The sequence below is a fragment of the Delphinus delphis genome, chromosome 10 (genome assembly GCF_949987515.2).
Source record: "Delphinus delphis chromosome 10, mDelDel1.2, whole genome shotgun sequence".
NCBI classification, from domain to species: Eukaryota; Metazoa; Chordata; class Mammalia; order Artiodactyla; family Delphinidae; genus Delphinus; species Delphinus delphis.
In genome coordinates, this window is record NC_082692.2 from 33,375,875 (window position 1) to 33,400,810 (window position 24,936).

At 49.9% G+C, this 24,936-nt stretch overlaps 1 protein-coding gene across 1 annotated transcript in view; it reads left to right on the plus strand.

Annotated features, from left to right (window-relative positions):
• The first annotated feature begins 749 nt into the window (after window positions 1–749).
• Window positions 750–24,936, plus strand: part of CCND3 (cyclin D3) — an 82,106-nt gene continuing 57,919 nt past the window's right edge. Inside the window, exon 1 of the mRNA XM_060021830.2 lies at window positions 750–880. The gene's annotated coding sequence lies outside the window, so the exon portion shown is untranslated. The remainder of the gene's footprint in view (window positions 881–24,936) is intronic.

Below are 24,936 nucleotides of genomic sequence, written 5' to 3' on the forward strand. Positions count from 1 at the left end.
TTAATCCGTAGGTATTTGCCGGGCGAGCCGGGAAGCGCCGGCGGCAAGAGGCTGTCCCTTGCCCGCCTTACTCCCAGGCCGTTGCGTCAACGTGGTGCATGTGGTTTTCTGCGGTTCACTCGCGGGTCAGCATCTCCGGATGGGAGTCCATCGTGCACCACGCCTCATTCGTCTCCGTTTGCGGGTGTCTGGCAGGACTCAGAAGCTGGGTTTGAATCCCAGCACTCGGCAGCTGTGGGATTTCGGGCACATTACCTAATCTCACTGTGCCTCGGTTTCGTCTTTTGCGAAACTGGGATGGGATGGATAGCAGGGGGTAAAATGAGCTAATACACTCAAAGGGTCTATCACTGTGCAGACGGAGAGTAAGAGGTCAAGAAGCAGCGCCTAATGTTATTTATTTCCTGAGAGGCGAGTGGATGAGTGGAAAACGCTCACAGGCAGATGTCTGGAAAACTGCGCCGCGCCTATCCGCGGGGCGCACCTGCGGCTGGGGGGCACCCCCGCCCCTCACCGGGGGAACGTGCAGCGGGATGTGCGGGCTGGGGTCGCTGCGCAGGCTGAGCCGCCGGGAGGAGTCGGGGCCCAAACCTTAGCTGAGCGGAGCACCCAGCCCCTTTGTCTCCCCCGCCCCCTCTTCCCCACTTCCTGCCCAGCTTTAAACTCGGGATTGGCGGCGCGGCGGCGACTTTGTAAACACGCCGCGCCTGCGGCGGTGGAAACTGGTTCTGTTTGGGCGCCTGGGGGAGGGGTGCACGCCCCTCGCCGTGGCTGGAGGTGGCGACCCCCTCCCCATGTCCCCAAAGACAGAAGCGAGAGGCGGCGGGAGAGAGTGTGTGCAGCCACAGTCGGTGCTCCGGGGGGCTCACCTGCCGAGGAGGTAGGCTCGAGTGCGGGAGAAGCCAAGACAGATGGGTGTCAGCGTCTGCCCTCTTCGCTGGGGCCTCCAAGCTGAGGCTGGACACCTGGGCGGGGGGTCTGAGGTGGAGGGGTTAAGGAGGTCATGGTGTCCTCGTCACCTCCCGGTTGTCTCTCAAAGCTCGGGTCAGTTTCTTTCTGAGTTGCACGTGGCTGAAGGGCGGAGAAGCCCCCCAAAGCCCTGAGCTTCCTCTGTGTCTGCACAGCCACCCTCCAAGCTGATCTGGAAGCCCAGTGACCTCACTGGGCTGTCTGTTGTCATTCTTCATACCTCAGAGATGGGGTGGGAGGCGGAAGGAGGGCAGAAGCCGTGTGGGCAGGGAGCCTTGGGGTCATCCTGCCAGCCAGGGCCGAGGGAGTAGGCCAGAGGACAGGACTGGAAAGAGGGACCTCTCAGTGGCGGTCCCTCTGGTGTCTGATGGGTACGCAACTGATGGCCTTACCCTCTTCTGTGTCTTTTAATGTGTCAACAAGAGGAATAACCAAAGAAATTGGTTGCTGTTACTGAGGGAGCCTTAATGTATTCATGTGCAAACATTGAGCACCTACTGTGTGTGGGATTGGTTGGGATGCTGAGCGTGCAGTGATGTTATTCATCCACAGTGATCTCGCCTGAGTCATAGAACAACAGAGACGAAGTGTCACGTTGGGGTGGCTGGGAAGGCTTCAGAGAGAAGAGGACATTTGAGTTGGTTCTGAATGATGAATAGTCACCAGGCAGAGAAGTGGGGGGAAGTCTTTGTGGGAACTTATTCTGCAGAGCTGGACTGAACCCTGACTGTGGTGTTGGGAGTTGGGAAACAATAGGGACCCAGAAACAGCTCTTGCTCTCTTTAACCCACTGTCTAGACCTGAAGAAGAGATAGGAATGAACTGGATGAATTCAGGGAAAGGCATGTTTCTGGGCTGGTCCCAAAGACCCCAGAAATTCCCAGCTAGGTGCAGCTGGGAGAGTCTACCCCAGGGTGATGTAACAGTCATACAATCCTGGGGCACCGCCCCCCATCCCTGGTTGCTAGGACTGTTTCTTCTAACAAATCCTTGCTCTCTGCCCCCCCCCCCACCTCAATTCTCTTTGGAACTAGACATGAGTGAAAAGAACTGGATCTACCATTGCTTTCCTGAAGATTCTTCTGCTCTTTCAATTCCCAGGCTCATTTGCGAGATGGCTGACATGGTGAATTCTTTCACCACCTGTTTGCTGTGGCTGCACTGTCTGCACAGGCTAAATATTGGGGATATAATGGTAAACAAGTCAGAGCTTCTACTCCCCTGGAACTTAGGAGCAAAAGCATATCTGAGAATTCCAGCAGGATCCGTCCTTGAGACCATGATCTCCATGATCCCAAGTGTCTTTTCTTTCCCATTTCCTTCCTTCAAAGGTTCAGAATACTAGCTAAGGCTTATATAGCACTGTCAGGTACTCTTCTAAATGTTTTAGGTGTAATGTCTCATTTAATCCTCCTAACAGTTCTATGAGGTAAGCACTAGGCTTATCTCCATCTTATAGATGAGGAAACTCAGGCATGGAGGAGATAATTTTCCTAAAGAGGACAGGGTTGGGATTTAAACCCGGGTCACTTGACTTGGGAGACCCTGTTCTTAACCATTTGGCTAGCCTGCCTCCTTGACTGACCATATGGAATGTGCCCTTGAGCCAGGGGCTTAGGAATTTCCAAAAGGGAGGCTATGGTCCTGTGTCTCGGGAGATACAGAGGAGAGCAATCTGTTAGCTGAGTGTGGGCACTGGTGCTGTTTACAGGGAGCCCCAGCAGGCCTGGAGTTGTGGAGACTACACAGAGCTGGTATCCTTTCCTAATGGCCGTGTGTGTGTGTGTGTGTGTGTGTGTGTGTGTGTGTGTGTGTGTGTGTGTGTGTTTTCTCCTGAGTAAGCCTCAGTCACCAAGAGGAACAAACCAAGGTTTCATGCAAGAAAGATGCATGGAGGTGATGTGCCAGAATCTGGGGAGATGGGAAACCAAGATACCTCTTTTGCTGGGAATCTTTAAGAGCAGAGACCCTCATATTCTAGATTCCAAGGGGAACAATCCAGCTTTGTAGCTGAGTAAGGAAGATGGTCAGGGAGTAGAAGCAATCTTAAGATGCACACCTTACTTCCTCACAGCTGTTGCATCCCAAAGCTGCATCCCAAAGCTGCATCCATGCATCTGACCCCATCCCTCCAGGCAGACTGGGACTTGCCCATGATGCCAGCCGGGCCACAGGGCAGAGGTTCCATGGATTCCAGCCATTTTTCCACTACTTTTCTGAAACTCTAGATTTCTCACATTAGCCCTCTAAACAGATCTGGGGAGGCCCAGAGGCTGTCCTTCTCTGCCTGCAGTCAAACTACCTCTAGCCTCTGCCTTTGAGGGAGGGGTGTGGGTTGGGGGGATGGGTGTTGATGCTGGGAGTTGAGGGTAGAGGGCGGCCACACCGATATCACTGGTAAGCGGGATGTGAAGGTCAGAACTATGTGGACCTCTAGGCCACTCCTCTACACAGACACCCTCCTTCCTTTTCATCATAGGGTGGGGTGCGATGGAAGCCTCAGCAAGCCCCAGCCCCCTGCCCCAGGCGCTGTTCTCTAGGTTGAGAACAGGTTGTACTCTTGAGAAACCACAAGAGGAAGTTTAGGGAGGGCTGGGGGTGGGGAAAGTTCTGGGGCCCCTGCCAAGTTTCCCTTTCTCTGCTGGGCTGGAGGTGTGTTTATTTTGGTGTGTTTCTCTTGCCTTCAAAGACATTTAAATTTTAAACCCTCTGAGTGTCAAAGAACTGTCAAGGCCCGCCCGTGTTTATGCGTGTGTGTGTGTGTGTGTGTGTGTGTGTGTGTGTGTGTGTGTGTTTATGTGTGGGTCGGTGAGGGTGTGGAGGTGGTCAGACACCCCTGGAAATGGGATTGCAACAAGGTACTCATTTGTTGGATTTCACCTGGGATTTGTGCTAGATGGGAAAGGCTAACTCCACAAAGTCTTCTTTTCTCCTCTCTGCCCTTTCACCTTACTCTTCCCCAAAGCGCTCCCTACAGCCCCAAACACGAGAAAAATGTGGTTATAATGGCCACGTAGGAGCTGAATGATGTTGCCAGGAGCTGTCCTAAGTGTTCTACCTGCCTTATCTCATTTGATATTCACCGTAACTCCAGGTAGTAAATGCCTCTATTCCCAATTTATAGATGAGGAAACTGAAGCTCAGAAAGGCTTAGAAGCTTGCCTGAGGTCACACAGCTAGTAAGTGGCAGAGCCCAGATTTGAACACTGGTCTATCTGACTTCAGAGGCTGTGCTCTTGACATCTATTTAATTCTCAAATTAGAGCATCAACTTCCCCAACATATCAGACCCTGCACAATAGGAGGTTGAGATCCAAAGATGTTTTAAAATGGTGCTACTAGTGTGTGTGGGGAGTGGTTTGGGTATAGAATTGGAAGAGAGATTCTCTGGAAGTTAATATATTAAAAAAAGATACCCAAGGGAAAGGAAGATGTAGTGGGTGAAAGGTTAAGGCCAAACTGGAATTTTGAAGCAAATGGGGAGAAGATTTGGGAGGGATACTGTAGCTGTGTTCAAACATTTGAAAGGTTGCCTTTGGTAGCCCCCAATTAGGGGACTGGTGGAGACAGATTTCCAAAAAACATAAGCACTTTCTAACAAATAATTGCCTAATCCCCTTCTGCAGAAGTGAATTCCTCATCTAGGGGAGTCTAGAGCACATGCCTGGGAGGGGCTTCTGTGAACAAGTAAGGCCTCAGAGCCCCTTCCACCTCTAAGCCTCCCATGTGATTATTGACCGGCTTCCCTCCCCATCTGTCCACCAGGTGGAGCTGTTGCCCAGTGTGTGGCTCCAGGGCTGCTGGATGGGGTGAAGAGCGCCACCTGGTCCTTCAGCCACCAGCTGGTTTCCTGGGGCCTATCCCCCACCCCTTCCTCAGCAATCTACACGCCAGGGGCCAGAGAGCCACTTTTGACCCAGCACAGCCCCTGTAAAATGCGCTCTCAGGTTTCTTCTGGGCTCAGGCCAGAACAAGCAGGCCTCCGCCCCTGGGGCAGTCTCCCTTCCCCAGGTCAAGGGTTCCCCTCCCTCCCTTCCTTCGCTTCCCCCTCCTTGACCTTCCTTTGCTCTGAAATAGAAGGATCCGTGTCAGGAGCAGAGGGTAAGACCCGCAGCCCTCATGGGCATGGCCTTTCCTAGCATTCGAGGGCATGACACCCATGTCATGTCATCTCTTTTAAGATACTTGAAAGCCGCACCTCTCGGAAACTATTTGCCCTCAGCGGCCTGACCAGTTCTCCCACCCTGCTTAAACAACCCCAGGACAGCCACTCCTAAGGAGAGACAGCAGGGGCCTAGACGTTGTCCCTAGGAAGGAGGGGCAGCAGAGGGCTTGCCTGGTGCCTCGTTTGTTGACTCAGATCTGCTTGCTGTTCTCTGCCCCCCTCCAACCCTCACCGCCCCTTAGAAAGGCCCAGGGCCATTGGGGCCCCAGGGGCACAGCAGGCAGGGCCCTGCGTGTGCCAGGACAGAGAGTGCAGTTCCAAGCCCTGTGGCCAGAGGGCGCCATAGAGGCCAGACCCAGAGAGCAAGGCCATAACCAGCATGTTTCAAGCACTTAGGAACTCACTACCCACCACCCGCCAAAAACAACCCTGTCAGGCAAGAGGCCCGTTTTATAGAAGAGCAAACCAAGGCACCGAGGGTTAAGCAGGTGGCTTCCATGTACACAGAAGGACAGTGGCCGAACTGGAAGTCTGACGTGGCCATTTGGCTGTAAAGTTTGTACACATGACCACTAATCCGTGCTTTCTCTCATGGAGTGGCTCAGAGGGCCTGTGCTCTGTGCAGAAACCACCCAGGTTTGAGTCCTAGCTTGGCTTCTTCCTGGCTGTGTGAAACTCGGTTTCCTTACCTGTCAAGTGGGTGCAGCTGTAGTCCCTACCTCACTGGCTCGTTGTGAGGATTAATCGTACTGATATTCGTCGAGTGCTTCCAATATGCCAGCTGTGATCTTTTTTCACTGTAGAATTTTCTTTTCTTTTTTTTTTTTTGGCTGCACCGTGTGGCTTGTGGGATCTTAGTTCCCTGACCAGGGATTGAACCTGCACCCTCGGCAATGAAAGCGTGGAGTCCCAACCATTGGACTCTGCCAGGGGATTCCCTTGCCAGGTGTGAAATTTTTGTGTCCTCACAGCAGCTCTGTGAGAGAGGTACTATCATTAGGTCTCTACAGACAAGGAAGCTGAGGCACAGAGTGGATACACAGGGTAAGGAGCCGAGGCTTCAGGGCCCACGCTCTGCACCAGGCTTAGGAGTTAATACACTCAAAGCCCTGCCAAGTGCCAAACAGGTCATAGACCCTTATATGTGATACCTCTGTCGCCATCATATCACCATCACGATCATCTCGCAGACTGAGCTCCCGGGGCTGGGCATGGAGGGCTATCCAAAAACAAGGGGGCAGCCCTGGTTTCTTTCCTCACCATCCCACCAATGACTTCATCTCATCCTCTTTTCTAGAATAAAAATCAACCCACCAGTTCTGGCCTGTGGTCAGACAACTGGACAGAATAGTTGAAATTGGGACAGAAACTCCCAGTTCTGGCCCCAGTGCCGTCTGCTGCAGCTCGTCCTGCCTTCTGTTCTCTGTTCTCTTCCCTCCAGGCTGCGTCTCCTGGCCCCTCCTCTGGGGGCCCCGAGCTCTGGGAAAGGAAGCCGGAGCAGGGCCTCTGACAGATGCAGACCTTGGGCTCCAACTTGGGCTCCAGCTGGAGGTGTTAGAGGCTGTGGGAGGAGGAGAGGACTGGCCAGGGGACGGGAGGATGGGGCACAGAAGGCCCCGAGGCTGCCTTCCCCTGTCTGTCCTTCACAGACTCTCCTTCCTGAGCTCTGGTTTATTAAGCTCACTCTGCTGGGTGCTGAGGAATCAGCTTGGAATAAGACGCCGGGGAGGATTTACTCTTCTCTGGCAAGTGGATATCACAAGCTGTCTTTGGATTATGGAGGGGAAGAGTGCTGTTTCCTCCCAACACCAGGCCTCTGAGAGTCAGGGCTGCTTTTTCCTTTCCTTCCAGCCCTATTCCCTTTTCTCTAAGCAGTATCTACTATAGAACCACAAACTTGGAGACTGTTCAGAGGTGGAATCTATTTTCATCCCAGTGAGTAAGGATCTTGGGGTTACAAACTCTCAGATGTGCTGGATGGCTGAGCGTAGGCCAGGATGTAGAACATTTGAGTCGTTTTCCCAGGCCCTCTCTCTTTTTCTTTCCAGTCAGCTGGTACCTGCTGGTCTTAGGGGCAGCCACCACCTTTTCTTAGAATTCTACCTTTAGGACCAGGCTGAGTTTTTCCTCTTGGATCTCTTGGTCTCCAAGTCTTTTTCTGCCCGGGGCCCAGCCTCTTGGGTTCTAACTCAAAACTCTTCCCAACCATTGGACATGAGCTTGGTGCTTCCTGGGTGGTCCTCAAAAGTCTTGCATCTCCCCTGCTTCTCCTCTATCGCAGCTTCTAGGAGTCATTTTTGGTATTCCTTGTAGGAATCTATTGTGTGGATTTTCTCCGAACCCTCATTTCTTCACAGGCAGGTGGCAGTGAAGACGTTGGGGGTAATAAGCGCATATGTTTGCACAGTACTTCCATGTGCCGGTGACTGTGGAAAGTGCCTATGTATAATATATACCATGTGTAAATAAGTTTATAATAAATATGCATATTTATTAACTCATTTCTCATTTACTCCTCACAAGAATCCTCCGAGGTTTCCTCACTTTGCAGATGGAGAAACTGAGGCAAAGAGGTTAAGTAACTTGCCCAGGGTCATACAGCCAGTGTTGAGAGCCCAGTGCTGAAAGAACCCTGACTGGAGTCAGACTTTTCATGCGCACTCTGTGTGTGTGTATGTGTGTGCGCGTGCACTTAGGAGTGCCCACCCACCAGGGGGAGTGTGAGGGGACCCCAAGTTCCCTGTTGAGATGTCCTGAACACAGCATCAGGACCGGGGAGAGCAGGCTGGTAGGCCCCCGAACTGCCTGTGTGTGACAGTGTGTTTGTGTATGATCTGCACATCTGTGTGGAGGTGTGATGGTGTGGATACGCATCCCCCAGGCAAGCCCGGGGCCTCCTCTATCCCTCAGTGCTCCTGGCTGGAGCTGCAGGCTTGTCTCCTAAGCCAATCAAGACGGCAGGGAAGGAGCAAGGAGGGCCCTGCCCTGCCCCAGCAGGCAGGTCAGGTGTTGCACACTACCCAGGAAGCAGGAGTGGGTGGTGGCGATGTGAGCTTTGCTAGGTGGGGCTGGGGCCCTGACCTTTCTGGGGCACCCTGGATGAATCAGCCCGACCACAGCTGCCTTAACTGCAACATGGTGCAAACAAGCTTTTCCTCCAGCTCCCTCCCCTCCCCCCTCCATGCTCATTTTCCTTTCCTTTCTTTCCTTGGCAGGGGTGTGCCACCAGGACAGTGGCTGCGGGCACACCTCTGGAGTTGGTGGTTAAGCTGGGTCCTGGTGCTGGGCCTGCAACCTTTACCTTCTAGATACTCCATCCCAAAACAGGCAGCAGCTCCAGACCGGGGTGGAGGCCACACACCCTGCCCAGAGGACAGGACTGTGTAGGACTCGTGAGTTCACCCACCTGGCATATCCCTCCAACAACATCTATAAGCCCCAGAGGTCTTGTCCATTCCTCATTTACAGTAGAGCCACATTTTATGCTGTGTTGAGTTCACAGTCAGTGTAAAAACAAAATACATGTCAACATTACTATTTAAGTCCCCTTAAACTGCTCCTAAAACACAGTATGCATGGCTTGGGCATTCTCTCCCATCTCTAAGGATCTCCAGCACAGCCAGTTTTCATTGGGACAGGTGGCAGAGTCTTTGGTGGAAGATTATGCTGAGCTTGGGGAAGGGCCCACATTGTATGAACAATACGTGAGTTTCTGAGGCTGGTTGGTATCTCCTCCAGTAGATAATACTGGATTTGTGGTAGTTAAATGTGCACATTTAGGAATTCAGTATGCATTCGCTTATGGGCTCTTATGGGCTCCCTGGGTTGCGAGAAAGGTTTGAGTGACAGTACTGTGGGAATCTGGAGGAAGGAGCGGTTGCTTGTGGATGGAACCAGGAATTTCTCCTCAGAGATGCCATTTTTACTTATTTAATGGCCGAGTTGTGTCTTCGTTGCTGCACGTGGGCTTTCTCTAGTTGTGGCGAGCAGGGGCTACTCTTCGTTGCGGTGCGGTGGCTTCTCTTGTTATGGAGCACCGGCTCTAGGGTACGTGGGCTTCAGGAGTTGCGGTGCGTGGGCTCAGTAGTTGTGGCTTGCGGACTCTAGAGCGCAGGCTCAGTAGTTGTGGCACACGGGCTCAGTTGCTCCGCGGCATGTGGGATCTTCCCAGACCAGGGATCGAACCTATGTCCCCTGCATTGTTAGGTGGATTCTTTTTTTTTTTTTGCAGTACGCGGGCCTCTCACCGTTGTGGCCTCTCCCGTTGCGGAGCACAGGCTCCGGACGCGCAGGCTTAGCGGCCATGGCTCACAGGCCCAGCCGCTCCGCAGCATGTGGGATCTTCCCGGACCGGGGCACCCCCAGGGAAGCCCCTGGCAAGCGGATTCTTAACCACTGCGCCACCAGGAAAGTCCTGGAGGTGACATTTGAGAAAATGAAAAAGGAGTGGATTTGATGGGAGAATATTCAGGAGCAATTTTACATGGTGGTTGCTTTTGCATCTTTTTACTTTTCTGAATATCTGAGGGTTTGGTTTTTTACTGAAAGCCATCGTATAGATGTACTCATTCTTCTATTCTTAATTCTATGGCAATTATTTGGCTTATTTATTCTGGTTTTTTTTTTTTTTTTTTTGGCTGTGCTGCATGGCTTGTGGGATCTTAGCTCCCCAACCAGGGATTGAACCCGTGCCCCCTGCAGTGGAAGCGTGGAGTCTTAACCACTGGAACGCCAGGGATTTCCCTAGGTTTATTTCTTCTTTATATTATTATTATTCTAAAATAACTAGCGGCTGTTTCTATAATCACTATTATTTCTATAAGAATAATTATTCTTGGGCTTCCCTGGTGGCGCAGTGGTTGAGGGTCCGCCTGCCGATGCAGGGGACACGGGTTCGTGCCCCGGTCCGGGAAGATCCCACATGCCGCGGAGCGGCTGGGCCCGTGAGCCATGGCCGCTGAGCCTGCGCGTCCGGAGCCTGTGCTCCGCAACGGGAGAGGCCACAACAGTGAGAGGCCCGCGTACCGCAAAAAAAAAGAATAATTATTCTTCATATGACCACTTTTTGTTTCTTTAATGGTTTAAAATCGCCAGCAACACACTGGGGCAGGGAAGTAAAACATGAGAAAGGGGAGAGGGCAGGGGCATTTCAGAGACCCTGTGTCTGCTTTAACTGACATGTTAGATCACAGGCAGTAGTTCTCAAACTTTCTAGTCTCAGGAACACTTTAAACACCTTAAAAATTATTGAGGATCCCAAAGAGCTTTTACTTTTCAAAGTTGTAGCTATTGACATTTGATTTCTAATAAAAATATGTTAAATGAGAAATTTTAAACATATTTATTAATTCCTTTAAAGTAACAATAAAATAATCATTGCATGTTAACACAGCAGCATATATTTTATAAGATAATAACTATATTTTCCAAAAAAGAAAAGAAAATTGAAGTGTGGCCTTGTTTTACATTTTTCACAAATCTCTTTAATGCTTGGCCTAATAGAAGACAGCTGGATTCTCCTATCTGCTTCTACTTCAGTCTGTTGCAATATGTTGTTTTGGTCAATTTATATGAAGAAAATCGGGCCTCACACAGATAGGTGATTGGGAAGAGAGGACCTTGTGGACCTGTTCCAGGGGCATAGTGGGACATGGAGCTGGAAAGAAATTTCGGGGCGATGGTGGAGGAGCCAAATCAACAGTGTTGGGTTGGGGAGTTTGGATTTATTTAGGAGGTAGTGGGAGCCATTGAAGACTTTTGAGCAAAGAAGCGACATGATCAGAACTGATTTCTAGGGCAGTAGGCAAGAGTCTACATAAAATAAAAAAGATTGAAACTAGGGTGACGCAGTAGAAATGGAAACAAGGGGGCGATTTGGCAAAATATTTTGAAAGTAGAAGCAACAGAACTTAGTAATTATTTGGTAGGAAGGTATGAAGAGTCATCCGCCCTGTGAAATGGCCCTGCCCTTCCCCTGTTAGCTACCATGTGTACTTCTAAGATGAAGTATGTTGCCGTGTATTGCAGTTTACTGCTAGCTCGCCTTCTCTCCTACTGGGCTACAGTAGGTGGTGAGTAAATGAATGGAGGCGAATTCAAGGACTACCCCAGGATATTTCAGCCTGCGGGGCTGGCAGAATATTGGTGCTATTAAGAGAAATTTAAAGACCAAGAGGAAAAGATGTCCATTATCATTAAGTATCATCAAGTAAAGGGTGGGAGGAGATGTCAGGCTATTAATAGAGAGAAAATAGTGGGTGGACCTTGAAATATACTGTTCTCTTGGCAAAGAAGTCCATTTTCCTAGGTACTAAAGATTTGGGGAGAAATATAAAAAACATCTAGGACAGATTGGTCTTGATTGTTCTTTATTTGCAAGTAACTCAAGTTCAATTAGGGCAGTGTTTTTCAAAATTAGAAATGTCTTCATTTTAACCTATTTCATACGATTGCACACAAACACACATGCGTAAAACAAGTTTCATTCACTAAGCAATACTTCCCCTCACTCCAGAGGATGTACTTTTTGATATTTTCTTTTTTATTCTGTTGTTTCATTTTTTTTAAATGCTGGTCAAGATTAGCTTTATGACTTCATGACCCAGTAAAGCATCCTGACTTGCAATTTGAAAAACGCTAAGTTGGCCAAGTATCAGTATTTTCAAGGTTCTGTTAGCAACACAAACAGATTGTCCAATGTAAGGCAAAGGGAATTTACTGGAAGAAGGTTGGGAACCCATAGACTCACCAGAAAGGCTGGAAAACTGGAAATGAGCAGAAAATGACAAAGTGCCTGAGGGCTGGGCAGAAGGACGGACAGCATGGTGGGAATGGACGGGCCGCCCGCTCCAGTTTCTGAGCTGCAGGTCAGGCGGGCTGGCTCCTGGATTTGCACTAGGGGAGAGGTAACCTCCTGAAAGGAAGTGACAGTGCTGTTGGAAAGGGGACCGTGTATTTAGCAGCCAAAAAAGAATAGTCTACAAAAGGGAGCACGACTTAGGCACATAAAAAGATACCTAACAGTGAGTGGTGGCCCTACACGATGGTAGACCTAAATGGCTGTGTTCTTGCCTGTTGGTGACCTTGCCATGTGGTAAATTCTCCCTTCAGAAAGCAGTTTGGCTAAAGGTATCAAATCAAATGCTTCCAGAATATTCTGACCCTCTGCTTTAGAAATCCTACTTTCCAGGCTCTATCCTAATTTAAGTAATTCTAAATGTAGGAAAAAATTTTGTCCATGATGATTTTCATCAGGGTGTTATTATGTACAGTGACAAAAAATTGGAACAACTTAAATGCCTCCCAATAGAGCATGGTTAAGCAAGGTATACTACATCCAGTAAATGGAATATTAGGTAGCCATTAAAAACGTCCAATTGCAAAAACATGTGGCATCACAGAAATTACCTATATGTTAATGTTAAGGAAAAAAATCAGGATGCAAAAGCATACATACAATACATTTACAACTGTATGTTTTACACACATACACACATATACACACATAGAGAAAAGACTGGAAGAAAATATACCAAAATGTGAACAGCAGTTGTTTTTTGAGGGCAGTAGAACTATGGGTGATTTCTTTTCTACTTTTTCCCCTTTTCTAAATGTTCCAGTTCTGCAATAACAAGAGAAATGCAAAAAAAGTCATGAGTTGTGTTTCCATAAGTATATAGAAAATCAGTCTTATTATTTTCACAGCATCTCATTGGAGACATTAGGTGCCACGTAAAAAGTTGGCACAAGGAATGCAGTGTGACGGCCCAGAGGATGGCCTGGTGTGGCCTGGGAGGTGACAGCTGCCTCTGCTTCAAGTTCCCAGCTGAGCAGCGCTATCTGCCGACCCTTCAAGTTCTATGGCACCTGTAAAGCTGAAATATCCAGGCAACTCTGGGGTGACAACTTGGGTTGTCTTGGCATTTGGGGGTGGGTCTTAATGTGAGATGACTGACTTTCAAGATCCACTTACCCATGGACGGGCACAGGATGGATCTGAAGTAGGCAGCAGGTCTTTCTTTGGGGCGGGGGTGCTGCTTGCTCCTTGTCCCTTTTAGCAGCTTGGAGCAGCGGGGAGCTAAGGTAGTGAGCAGGGTGCCGGCTGTATCCCACAGTATCTGCCTTCTGCAGCTCAGCAACAGAGAAGGAGGTGGAGTCTGGATTGAGCCCCAAGATAAGGAATATGCTGCAGCTGACGGAGAAGATCAAAATACACAGCTGTGCCCCCAGGAGAATGAACTCCACATTCCATTCTCTGACCCCACCCCCAATTCTCACTTCTCCCGAGTGCCTTCGCCCACCCCACCCCACACATGCACACTCAGCATCCCCATCGGCTAGAAGGGCCTCCCCGCAGCCTTGGCTCAGGTCCCTTAGAACTTCCCACACTCACTCCCCTCCCTTAACCAGAGGCTCCAGGGCCGCTCTCCAGCTGTCTGGAAGGGAGTGAGTGCCCCGGACAGGTGGCCGGAGGCGGATGAAGAGAGGCCTCATCCAGGGCCGGGCTCCACCTGCCAGCCTGGGCCACCCTCAGACTCACACGTGGGCTACTCCAGGAAGGCCCAGGAACAGAAGAGGGTGGTGGTGGTAGTGGTGGCGAGTCTGGGGAAGCTGAGGCAGGACCTGAGGCAGCGTGGGGTGCATGGGAGGAGGGCATGCAGTGGTCTTGATGGCTAGGTCTGCAACATCTGGTTCTCACTGTGGGTGAGCCCAACCCTCCAGGAGCTCACAGTGCAGTAGGGGAGACAGACAGCAAGTACAAGATGTGCCACCTGAGGGGGTCATTCCTCATCATAGTGCCCAGGGGGACCCCCAGCTCCACGGAACCCCCTGCAAGTCTCCCTGTCTCCTGAGGTTTCAAGTTACTACCCCAGACCACTTGATAGATGTGCTAACCTGGGATTTAAAATCAAGGAGCTAGAAGGAGCAGATATTTCCCTCTCCTGGGGCTGGGCTAACCCCTCGGGCCACCAGGAGTCATCAACACCCTTCTTCTATGTCACCCCCATTCCAGTTCCAACCTGCACAGTGAGACTCAGCTGGACCTGGGCGCTGAGGGGCTTCAGGCTAGCGCTGGTTCCCACCACGTAGTACTTCCATGTCCCAAAGATGCAGGGACTCTGGACATAACTCCTATCCTCCTGAGCTTGTACGTGGCCTCTGTCCTCCCCTACAAAGGATAAAACCAAGGGGGGCAGATGGGTGGGTGTTGGCCCTGACGTTCATCGGGCACCTTTGCACTTGGTGGGAGGATGATTGAAAGAGGAAGGTAGTGGGGGGCTCCCCAGGCTGCCCATTGGCCTGGCTGCCTGAGGGGAGGGCACCCCTACCCACCACAATGCCCAGGGAGGGTGTGCGTGGGGGTTGCACCACCCTCTCAGTCCTTAACTGCAGGCAACCTGGCAGAATCCCACATCACTCCACTTAAATGACTCCCTTGAGGTCACCAAAGCCCTCTAATGTCCCACATCTCCAGCAGATTGATGGGCAACCCCCCCCCCTTGCATAGTCACCCACAGCCAGCCAACTCAGTGTATATACTAGCCAGGACCCACTACATAATTTTCAGAGCCCCTTGTTCAAAAATTATTAAGAATTTCAAGATGGTGGCAAGAGAGCATTAAACCAAGGGTGGAACCTTTCTGAGCGCAGGGCTCTGTGTGCCTGCGTGGGTTACATGCCTGAGGGTCGCTACCATTCATTAAACACTTGCTATGGTGCCAGACCCTGTGCTGGGTGCTCACCACGCATGATCTCATTCCTTCCTCTCAGCAGCCCTATTATCCCTTTTGTGCAGACGAGGAAATTGAAGGATTAGACAAGCCACATAACTTGCTGAGGTCATCAGCTCTTAGGGGCTAGAGTGGGGGACAGAATCCAGCCTGTCTGTCTGCAGAGCCTTGGCTCTTAACCACCCTGGGCCGCTCCAGCCCACAGGGCTTGAGTGGTTGCTGGGCAAGGCAGCTGCTTCCCGTCCCCTTCTTCTGTCCTATCAGGGACAGGAAGGAAGATGAGGCAAGACGCAGCAGCTGACAGTGCGGCAACAATGGCAGTGGCAGTGAGGGTGGCCAACCCAGACAGAAGTGCTGGGTAGAGACCGTGTGAGATGGGCCCAGGGGTTGTGTGAGCTAGAGGCAGCTGATAGACACCACAGCTGTGGCCTCCACCCTCTCGTCCAATGTGGGCATCACTGAGCCCTTTCCCCTCCTCTCCGCTGATAGCACCTCCACCTCTGCCTCTCTCTTCCTCTTTACGGCCGTGGTCTCTTCTCCCCAACTCTCTCTTTCACTCCCTTTCCAGCCACCCTCCACTGGGGAGGTCACTCAGGGCTCTCCTCCAGCTGTGTCCTCAATATTTAGCTCCACAGCAGTAACAGCCGTGGTTTAGTGAGCACCCACTCTGTGTCAGCCACGCTGCTACGCACTTTATAGATATGTAAACTTGAGTTCTCTCCACAGACCTGTAAACAATGATTATTATCCACATTTTATAAAGGAAGAAACCGAGGCTCAGAGGGGCTAAGAGATTTGTCCAAGATTACATAGATTTGCTGCCCTTCCTCGTTGCCTTCCCTGTAGGACAGAGCTGGCCTGATAAGGTACAGTGGTCCCTGAGCATAGAAGAGTCTTTTCTCACCAAGGAGAGAGTTTGAGAAGTGGTCAGTCCGCGGGAGGAATGAATTATGTATTGTGAGTGAGGGAGACATTCACCTCCTTTGTGTTAGCTGGGGTGGCATTCCAGGAGGTGTCCTGTCTCCCTGGAAGGTCCTCTCTGACACTTGGGAAAGCAGACCTGATGGAGTGAGGTGATGCGGAGCTGAAGGGCTGAAGATGCTGATGAGGAAAGTCCCTCTTACACATTTTACCCATTGGCACCTGGCACCAACGAAGGGACTGTGATAGGCATTGGGAGAGGTTAGACTGCTGTAATAGAGACCCCCCAAACCAGGCGCCTAAACAAAAGGGAAATTTCTCACTACAAGCCTTGGTAGGCGATCGGACCCCTTGTGTGTTGGGGACCCACACTCCTCCCAGGCTGTTGCTTGTCCAGGCCCTTTGATGTTGAAGACGGCGCACCACCACATCCCCTGGGTCCATGACCCAGCCAGTGGGAAGGGAGAGAAGGGAAGGAGGGGGCACGACCCTTCCTTTTCAGGACATGACACCCAAGTTGCCAGATCCCTTATCCCTTTAGCCAAAAGTTGGTCCCCCACCACATTTAGCTGCAAGGGAGGCTGGGGATCATACATAGTGGAGCTTCTGGTATGAAAGGTATAAGAAGGGGAAATGGGTGCTGTGGGACAATTAGGAACCTTTGCCCCAGGATCTAGATAGGCAGGGACCAAGAGAGCCTGTGTCACACGTGTGAGGATGGCTTTTCTACATGGAACCTGTGCGAGAAATGTTCTAAGATGGACTTCTCTCTGGGGGAGGCCTAGGGCAGAGGGGCCAGCACCCCCGCCTTATCTCTAGTCAAAGGTAGAGGGTTTGACTCTCCTTCGCCCTGACCAGAAGCCCCCTGGATGTCCTCAGAGCCCTTGTCCCAGGTGCACTGTAGGATGGGGTGAGGCTCATTGAAGGACACGACTCTTGCCCCTTTGGGTGGCCCTGCTGTTCTCAGATGGGGTAGAAAAGCATCATGTCCCCTCACCTCAGTGATCAGATGTGACCATCTTAAGCCTCAGGAGATGGAGGGTTACAGGGCTCTCAGGGCCATGTTTCAGTCTCTGAGACAGAAAGTACACAGAGTTGAGGCAGGAGGTTGAGCTTTGTCCAAAACAAGGGAAATGGTTCTCCTCTCTGGAGATGTGAATCTCTAGATGCTGACGGACAGTTTTCTGGGCCCATTGTTTGCTTGCTCATTCATTCATTCGTTCATCATTCAGTGTCTCTGTAGTGAGCACCTGCCTCGAATGCCCCAGGCACTGTGTTCAGTGCAGGTGAAAGAGAAAAGCACAAGACAGGCAAAGCCTCTGGCCTCATGGAGCTTACAAGCCCTCCGTGTTCCCTGTCCCCTTTCTGCCTCCCCATAGAGGCCAGGCCAGGCCATTGCAGCTCTGAGAGCCACCCTTGTGGCTCAGAGCTCGAAAGGCCCAAAGGGAGCCCCTGAAAACACATGACAGGCCTCACCTGGGTGCCGTCCTGGGGCAGCTGGGCGGGGGCTGGATGGGGGCAGAGCAGGCATTGGAGTGGCGGTTCCACTTCCCTCTCACATTCTAGGTGTGGGATTGCTTCTTCTCAGTTGGTGAGGTTGGTGACTTCTCTTCCTGTGCCTGGGGCACATGTCTCCTCTCAGCCCCTCCTCCAGTGCTCCAGTTTGGGTGGGATCCTTCCTCCCATTACCTATGATCCCAGGAAAGAGGGTGGCGTGGGAAGTGGAAATCTATGTGGGGACACTTCCTGTCTGGGGCCTTTGGTCTCTGAGCTCCTCTCTGGGCCCCCTTGGCCCTGCAGTCCTTCCGGCTAGTCCAGGAAGAGAGGCCGCAGGCCCTCGCCTCTGCAGAGGGCTGGCTGGCCCGCTGCTTCCTCTCCTAGTGCATCCCAGACCTGCCGTCAGCCTGCTCACGTTGGCCTCTCTCATTTTATTCCCTAAGGCATGGTCTTGCTCAGGCCCTGCCTGGACCCTGAGTGGACTCCCAGTGTCCCTTCATGCACGCTTACTACTTGGCAAAAGTTTGAGGCCCCAACACTGGTATATAAACCTAGGGATTTAGGCCAAATAAATAAATAAAACCTTCAGAGTCACATGCCCCCATCTCTGCAGTTAAGATGGTCAGTAGGACAGGGGTCCTGTCTACATTCCATATTTTTGGCTTTTTTTTTTTTTGCCGTACGCGGGCCTCTCACTGTTGTGGCCTCTCCCGTTGCGGAGCACAGGCTCTGGACGCGCAGGCTCAGCGGCCATGGCTCACGGGCCCAGCCGCTCCGCGGCATGTGGGATCTTCCCGGACCGGGGCCCGAACTCGTGTCCCCTGCATCGGCAGGCGGACTCTCAACCACTGCGCCACCAGGGAAGCCCCAATATATTTTTGGCTTTTAATGTAAGATTTGCACTTAGCAGGTGTTCAGTAGGTGGTGGGTGGTGAATGGATGAGTAGATGCAGACTGGCATTCACAGGAAGCCAGAGATATGGCTGCCCGATTATCGTAATATTGAAATACAGTCAATTTCCATTATTCATATAGTCATGTTCTATAAAGTCGCTGTGAATACTGAATTAGTGAATCCTGAGCCATTGCTCCTAGGGGAACACAGGGCTGGGTTCCTTCCAGCCTGTGGTCCCAACATTTAAGTCAGCCAACCAGTGTACTTGTTTTATGTGTGTTTCTGTTTAAAGACACCTTATTTAATATCTGTTGTTGACTTGAACTCACAGCCCAGGGCACAATAGCTCACACCTGAAGTTAGCTTAGCTAATGCACATCACAGCCTTCTTGCACTCAGGATCATTGGCACATCAGCACTGTTTGGGGGCCATTTTAAACAGTGAAATCAACAAAAAGGCCAAACATGCTGAAAAGGTGGCACTGAATAGACTGAAAAAGACACTTGTTTACTGCACAAGAGCTGAAACAAGAGGGCAGAGCGTCGCCTTGTTCGACCTCAGCTGAGAACATGCACGTCAGGTGACTTGAATTTTTCACAGCTCTGTGCGTGTCCTCGAATGACCGCAAAAGCGGCAGGAGCGTTGATTTGGGAGTTCCAGAAAAATGTTAGTGAGTAGGCAAATTCACAAATAGAGAATCCATGAATAATGAGGATGAGTGTACCTCCACACAGGTTGGTATATACCTGATGCCCCCGGGCCCAGCCCTCTCCCGCAGCATTCAGCATCTAAGGCTGGGCTGCTGGGCCCAGCACGGCCCTCCAGCGTCCGTGCTGTACCACTGCTGCCTCTCTTGGGTGGGTGGGTGAATTTTGCTGCCCTGGCCTGCACTGGAGGAGGGGTGAGGAAGCCTTGCCTTGCCACCCTCCCCCTTCCGCTACTTCCTCACTGCACATGAGGCCTCCCTGGTGAACCAGACCCACACGTGCATAAAGGGAGGTGGGGTGACACGAGCAGGCAGCCACCTGTGACTCCTCTAAGCCAAGTGCTGCACCAACACCTGGGGAGACCCCCTGGCGGTTTGGGGGAGTCTGTTTTGGCCTGATCTTTATTTACTCCTCACAAAGGAAGTAAATTAATAGCTCTTTGTGTGTCTGTGTGGATGTGCGCGTGCCAGACCGTGTGTGCCTGCTGCACACCGTTAAAAACCATGGCCCGGCCCCAGAGGAAGTGGTAACAAAACGATTGTTTGTTTTATGTTCCATTTACACTCCCATCCCTTCCCCACCTCCACCCTTTTAATGTGTGCCCAGAGGCATTCTTTGCCAGCCTGGGATCCAATCATTTGTTCATCCGTTTCTTCATTCACTCATTCTGGTGTGTACTGAAGCAACATAGTGCCAGAGGCTAGCAAACGTAAAAGACAGTGTAGAAGAAAGTGAGGTGGGGAAAGGGCCCTTTGGCTTGTGGGTGTGACTTTCTTCTTTTAAGGACATGCTCTCCACTTGGGAACAAGGGTTGCAATCTCCCCAGTGTGCCTCTTCTCTGCTCCTGTGGCTGCCTGCCTACCCCAGGCCTCCGTGAGACTTGCCTGGATTACTGGGTGTTTCCATGACATCACTGCTCAAAGACCATTAGAGGCTTCCTTCCCAGGCCCTGTGAAATCACATTCAACTTGTCATGGTTCTCCGGTTCTCCTAGCATCTGGGCTCAGCCCACCCTTCCAGCCTTTTTACCCACAATCAACCTCTATCACTCTATTCCTGCCAACAGGAGTGCTGATACATCCTGGGGTGTCCCTGCTTCCATCACTTGGCTCATACTGTCCCCCTTTCTTGGGATGTACTTTGTCCTCCTTTCATCCACCCCTGCCTGTCCAAACTTGGCCATTCTTTAAGGCCTGGTTTAAATCCACTCAGCTGCTCCCCCCACATATCCCACCTCCTGGGTAGCACATCCTAGTGTATGTTGGGTGTGGATGGGTGCAGCTTCTTGTCCTTACTAGACCGTGAGCTCCTTGAGGGCAGGGTCTGCATCTTAGTTGGCTTCCATCTTCTTTCATTCATTCATTTAGCCCATATGAAGGGTGCTGTGCCTGATGACTCTGGGCTCCTGTCCTTGTTTCTCTAATGGTACCCATCCCTGCATACGGTACCTTCTCGATAAATGCTGGTCCAACAAATGAAGTCTTGGGGTACAAGTTCTCTATGCTGTGGGCATTCGGAGGTGAGGGAGACCAGGGAAGGCTGGGGGTGAGGGGAGGGCTTCCGGAAGAGCTGAGCAGTCTCTGGAGTGAACAGGTAGAGTTTGGAGGGTTGGGAGATGGAGGCAAGGGCAGGGCAGGAGCATCTTGACCTGAGCCCGGGATTCTTGCTCCAGGCCCTCACGATCATGCAGGTGTCCAGATCTGGGGAGGGCAGTGAGGATAGAGGCTTGAACCATGCACATCTGTGGACAAGGTCCTTCTGAGGACCTGATCCATGTAATGAAGCGAAGGAGGACAGAGAGACAGCCACGTCTCCTGCATGTCGGGTCAGATACAGGCACAGAGCAGGGCTTGGGAAAGTCATGCATTCATTCATTCAACCTTTATTTTTAAGGTTTAAAAAAATTATAAAATGAATACTTGCTCAATATAGGAAATTTGGACAATATAGAAAAACAGGAAAAAGCTAGAAAAATCGTTCATAGTTCTTACCACCCAAAGACAGCCTTAGTTTACATTCTGTGTGTCTCCTTCTAGCCTTCTCTCTTTATTATTTAAATAATTGTCATGCAATTATTTAAGCAGCTATTTAAATAATTGTTAATTTTTATATTTAATTTTTAAGGGAAATTCATTCAATTGAATAGTAAGAAATGTAATTATGAAAGTAAAACAAACTTTGTCATTGTAAAAACGTATTGTAGACAGGAAGAAAATAAAGGTGCAAATTCTGCCCCATCCTCCCGGAGAAAACCAGTGTTAAGAGCTGGTATGTGTCCTTTTGAACCTTTTTTCCTGTGCATATACACTCAATTTTATTCATTTAAAATAAGATCATAGAATACTGTTCATATATAATTATTTTTCTTTTTACAAAGTTAAGGTAATTTTGCATGCCCAATGTTGCATATCCTTTTTATAACAGCATTTTTTTATGCTATCTAAATTTACGTAAGTATCTGACATTATGCAAAATGAATCCATACTATTTAATGCATTACATATGATACAGTTATAGATTGTAATTTACAACTGTTTGAAAATATGGAGTAGTTTGCCTGAAAACACAGGAATATCTCATTTGTACATTTTAGAACATGGCTGAAATATCCCATTGATTAATCAAAATGATTTTTTTGTTGTTGTTTTGTTTTGTTTTGGCCGCACCACGAGGCTTGTGGGATGTTAGTTCGCCCACTAGGGATTGAACCCGGGCCCTGCGTAGTGAAAGTGCGGAGTCCTAACCACTGGACTGCCAGGGAATTCCCTAAAATGATTTTTAAAACTTAACATTTATATCTAGTTAAACTATTTTTTAAAAGGAAGGGGAGGAATTTCCCTGGTGGTACAGTGGCTAAGACTCTGCACTTCCAATGTAGGGCGCGCGGGTTCGATCCCTGGTCAGGGAACTAGGATGCTGCGTGCCAGGCGGCGTGGCCAGGAAAAAATAAATAAATAGAAGGAAGGGGAGATACCTTTTAAATTTTGTTTTGGGTATATAAAACTAAAGGAAAAAGTTATTACTCTAAAATCTCTCAAGTGAAATGAAAATGGCCTCTCAAGTGAACATTTTATGGCTAAAATATAAAACGTTAATTATTATTTTGGAAAAATTAAAAATTCCCAAACCTTGACTTCTACCTACGTACCATTTTAAGAAACAGTTTTTTCTATGTCAATATGTAAAGTTTTGAATACCAATATGTAAATTTTTGAATGTCAATATGTAAATTTTTGAATAACCGTTCACCCATATTTTACTCAGTCTTCGTAGAATTCTCGCAGACCTTTCCTAAGTTCTGTGCTAGGCCCATGAGACAAACTGTCTGCCCTCTGGAGCTCCCAGGCTGGTTGGGTCCCTAATACCTGAGCAGTTTCCACTTGATGAATACATGGCTGGACTGGATTCTGTGCTGCTTGCAATAGAAGCTTGCAAGAGGTGCGGGGCTGGGGGTGCAGTCAAGGGAGGCTTTGTGGAGAAGAGACATGGCTACGCTGGGTCTTGAAGGACAAGTGGGAGGTCCCAGATGCAGAGGCTGGAGGACAGAGTGGAGGGGCCCCAGCAGTGACGTGACTTATTATCAGCCATCCTCCCAGCCCCGGTGGTTTCTTCCTACTTTTCCCTTGGACACGACAGATTCTGCAAACAAGGGCTTCAGCTGTTTATCAGGGGCCATCCCAGGGCCAGGGGCTCCCACTCCCTGCTGCAGAGGCTGCAGGGCCCTGATTATGGAAACAGCTGAGGCAAGGGACCCAGAGCAGAGGGGGAGGGAGAACTGGAAGGAAGGACGCCAGAGAGGAGAGGGTGCAGGGCAGGGGAGAGCCAGGGCGAAGGACAGGAACGAACAAACCGTGCCCCTCTGTGCTTCCAGGGCGTGCCCCTGCCCTCCTCCCCTTGGCGAGACCCTGCTCCGTCAAGGCCCCTTCAGATGGCATCTCCTCTGTCTTCATTCATTCATCACACATTTCCTGATGACAGCGCTCAGAACTGATTCCTCTCCTTTGCTCATTTAGCAAGTCAGCCTGTTGCAGTGGAAAGAGTGTGAACTTTGGAATCAAGAATCATAGCAGCAGTAGCTGCCATGTATGAAGCATTTAACAGTAATGAGCACTATGATGAGTGTTTTGAATCTATTTTCTCATTTAATACTTGCCAACAGTCAGTGAGGTGGGGATTATTATCCCCATGGAGTAGAGGAAGAAACTGAAGGCCAAAGGGGTTAATAAGCTCGAAGTGTCACAGCAGAAATTCACACCCTGTCTGAGTCTCAGTGTCCTCCTTTATAACACGGAGATGAAAATAATATCTTTTTCCCAGAGTAGCTGCAAGAACGAAATGAGGTAATGCGTATCAAGCACCTGGTACATTCAATGAATGTTGACTCCCACCCTCCCCATTAGAGCCTTCAGCACCATCATTCTGTACCATCATTCCTCGGTTTGTGCTAGTTTGAGTTTATATAACATGGTAGAGTGGTTAAGAACATCCATTCTGGAGCTGGACTGCGTGGGTTCAAAATCTAGGCTCAGATCCGTGACCGGACTCCAGTAAGTGACCTTGAGCAAGTCACTTTAATCTCTCTGATCCACGGTTTCTTCATCTATAATATGGAAATGATAATGGTACCGTGTGTGTGTGTGTGTGTGTGTGTGTGTGTGTACTGATACTAACTAGACTGGAAACTTTCTGAGGGCTAGGTCAATTTCAGGAAGGTGTCACCTGAGTTCTCACTGCCTTGATGAGGATACGAGTGGCTGAGTAGTCCAGATAATGGTACGACAACAAGGACAACAGGTAGCCGTATGTCAGTATTCTTCTCCCTATAAAAGAAGTACTTGCTGGGCTTCCCTGGTGGCGCAGTGGTTGAGAGTCTGCCTGCCGATACAGGGGACACGGGTTCGTGCCCCGGTCCGGGAGGGTCCCACATGCCGCGGAGCGGCTGGGTCCGTGAGCCATGGCCGCTGAGCCTGCGCGTCCGGAGCCCGTGCTCCGCAACGCGAGAGGCCACAGCAGTAAGAGGCCGGCGTACCGCAAAAAAAAAAAAAAGTACTACTTGTTTATTGTAGAAACTTTGAAAAATATAAGGAAAAAATGAACTACGATCCCACTACTCACAAATAATCACTGTTAACATTTTGGTATATTTCTTCTCAGTCTTGTTTATTTTTCTAAAAATTAATCAATCAATTTATTTATTTATTTGGCTGCATCGGGTCTTAGTTGCGGCATGCAGGATCTTGCATCGTGGTGCACGGGCTTCTCTCTAGTTGTGGTGCGTGGGCTCTCTAATTGTCGCGCGAGGGCTCTAGAGCGTGCCGGCTTAGCTGCCCCTCGGCATGTGGGAGCTTAGTTCCCCGACCAGGAATGGAACCTGCGTCCCCTGCATTGGAAGGCGGATTCTTAACCACTGGACCGCCAGGGAAGTCCTTCAGTCTTGTTTCTAGACGGCTATCCTCCTATAATTAGAACCGTGGGCTATATTACTGACCACGTGCTGTACTATATACTCCACTGACCTGATTGTATATAAGATGAGCATTTCTAAATGCCATTAAAATCTTTTTTGAAATAGGGTTATTAATGGTATTTTGATTCATTTTGTTTTACTGATGGAAAGACGATGCACTGAGGAGGTTAATTAATAAATTGATACTGTTCTGGAGGGAGGGAGGTCTGTCCCATTGCATATTTTCACCAATGACTTGGGAGATAACACAGGTGGCATGTGATCAGCTGACCTCTTTGTGTCTTATTCATCTTGGTGTCACATACATTCCTGGGTCCAGAGCAGTTGTCCATTCATTCATTCCACACATATTTATTACATGTCCGTTATGTGCCAGGCATTGTTCTGTGTACTTGGGATACATCAGTGAATAAAACGGGCCAGAATTCCTTCCCTTGTATAGCAAGGGGTGGGACTGGTAGGGCAGACAGCAAGCAGTACATGCAATAAATAAGCTAGATTACAAAGCTCATTAAAAGGTGATAAGCATTATGGACAAAACAAAAATATGGAGCTGGGTAAGGAGGATAGTATTGGAGAGGGG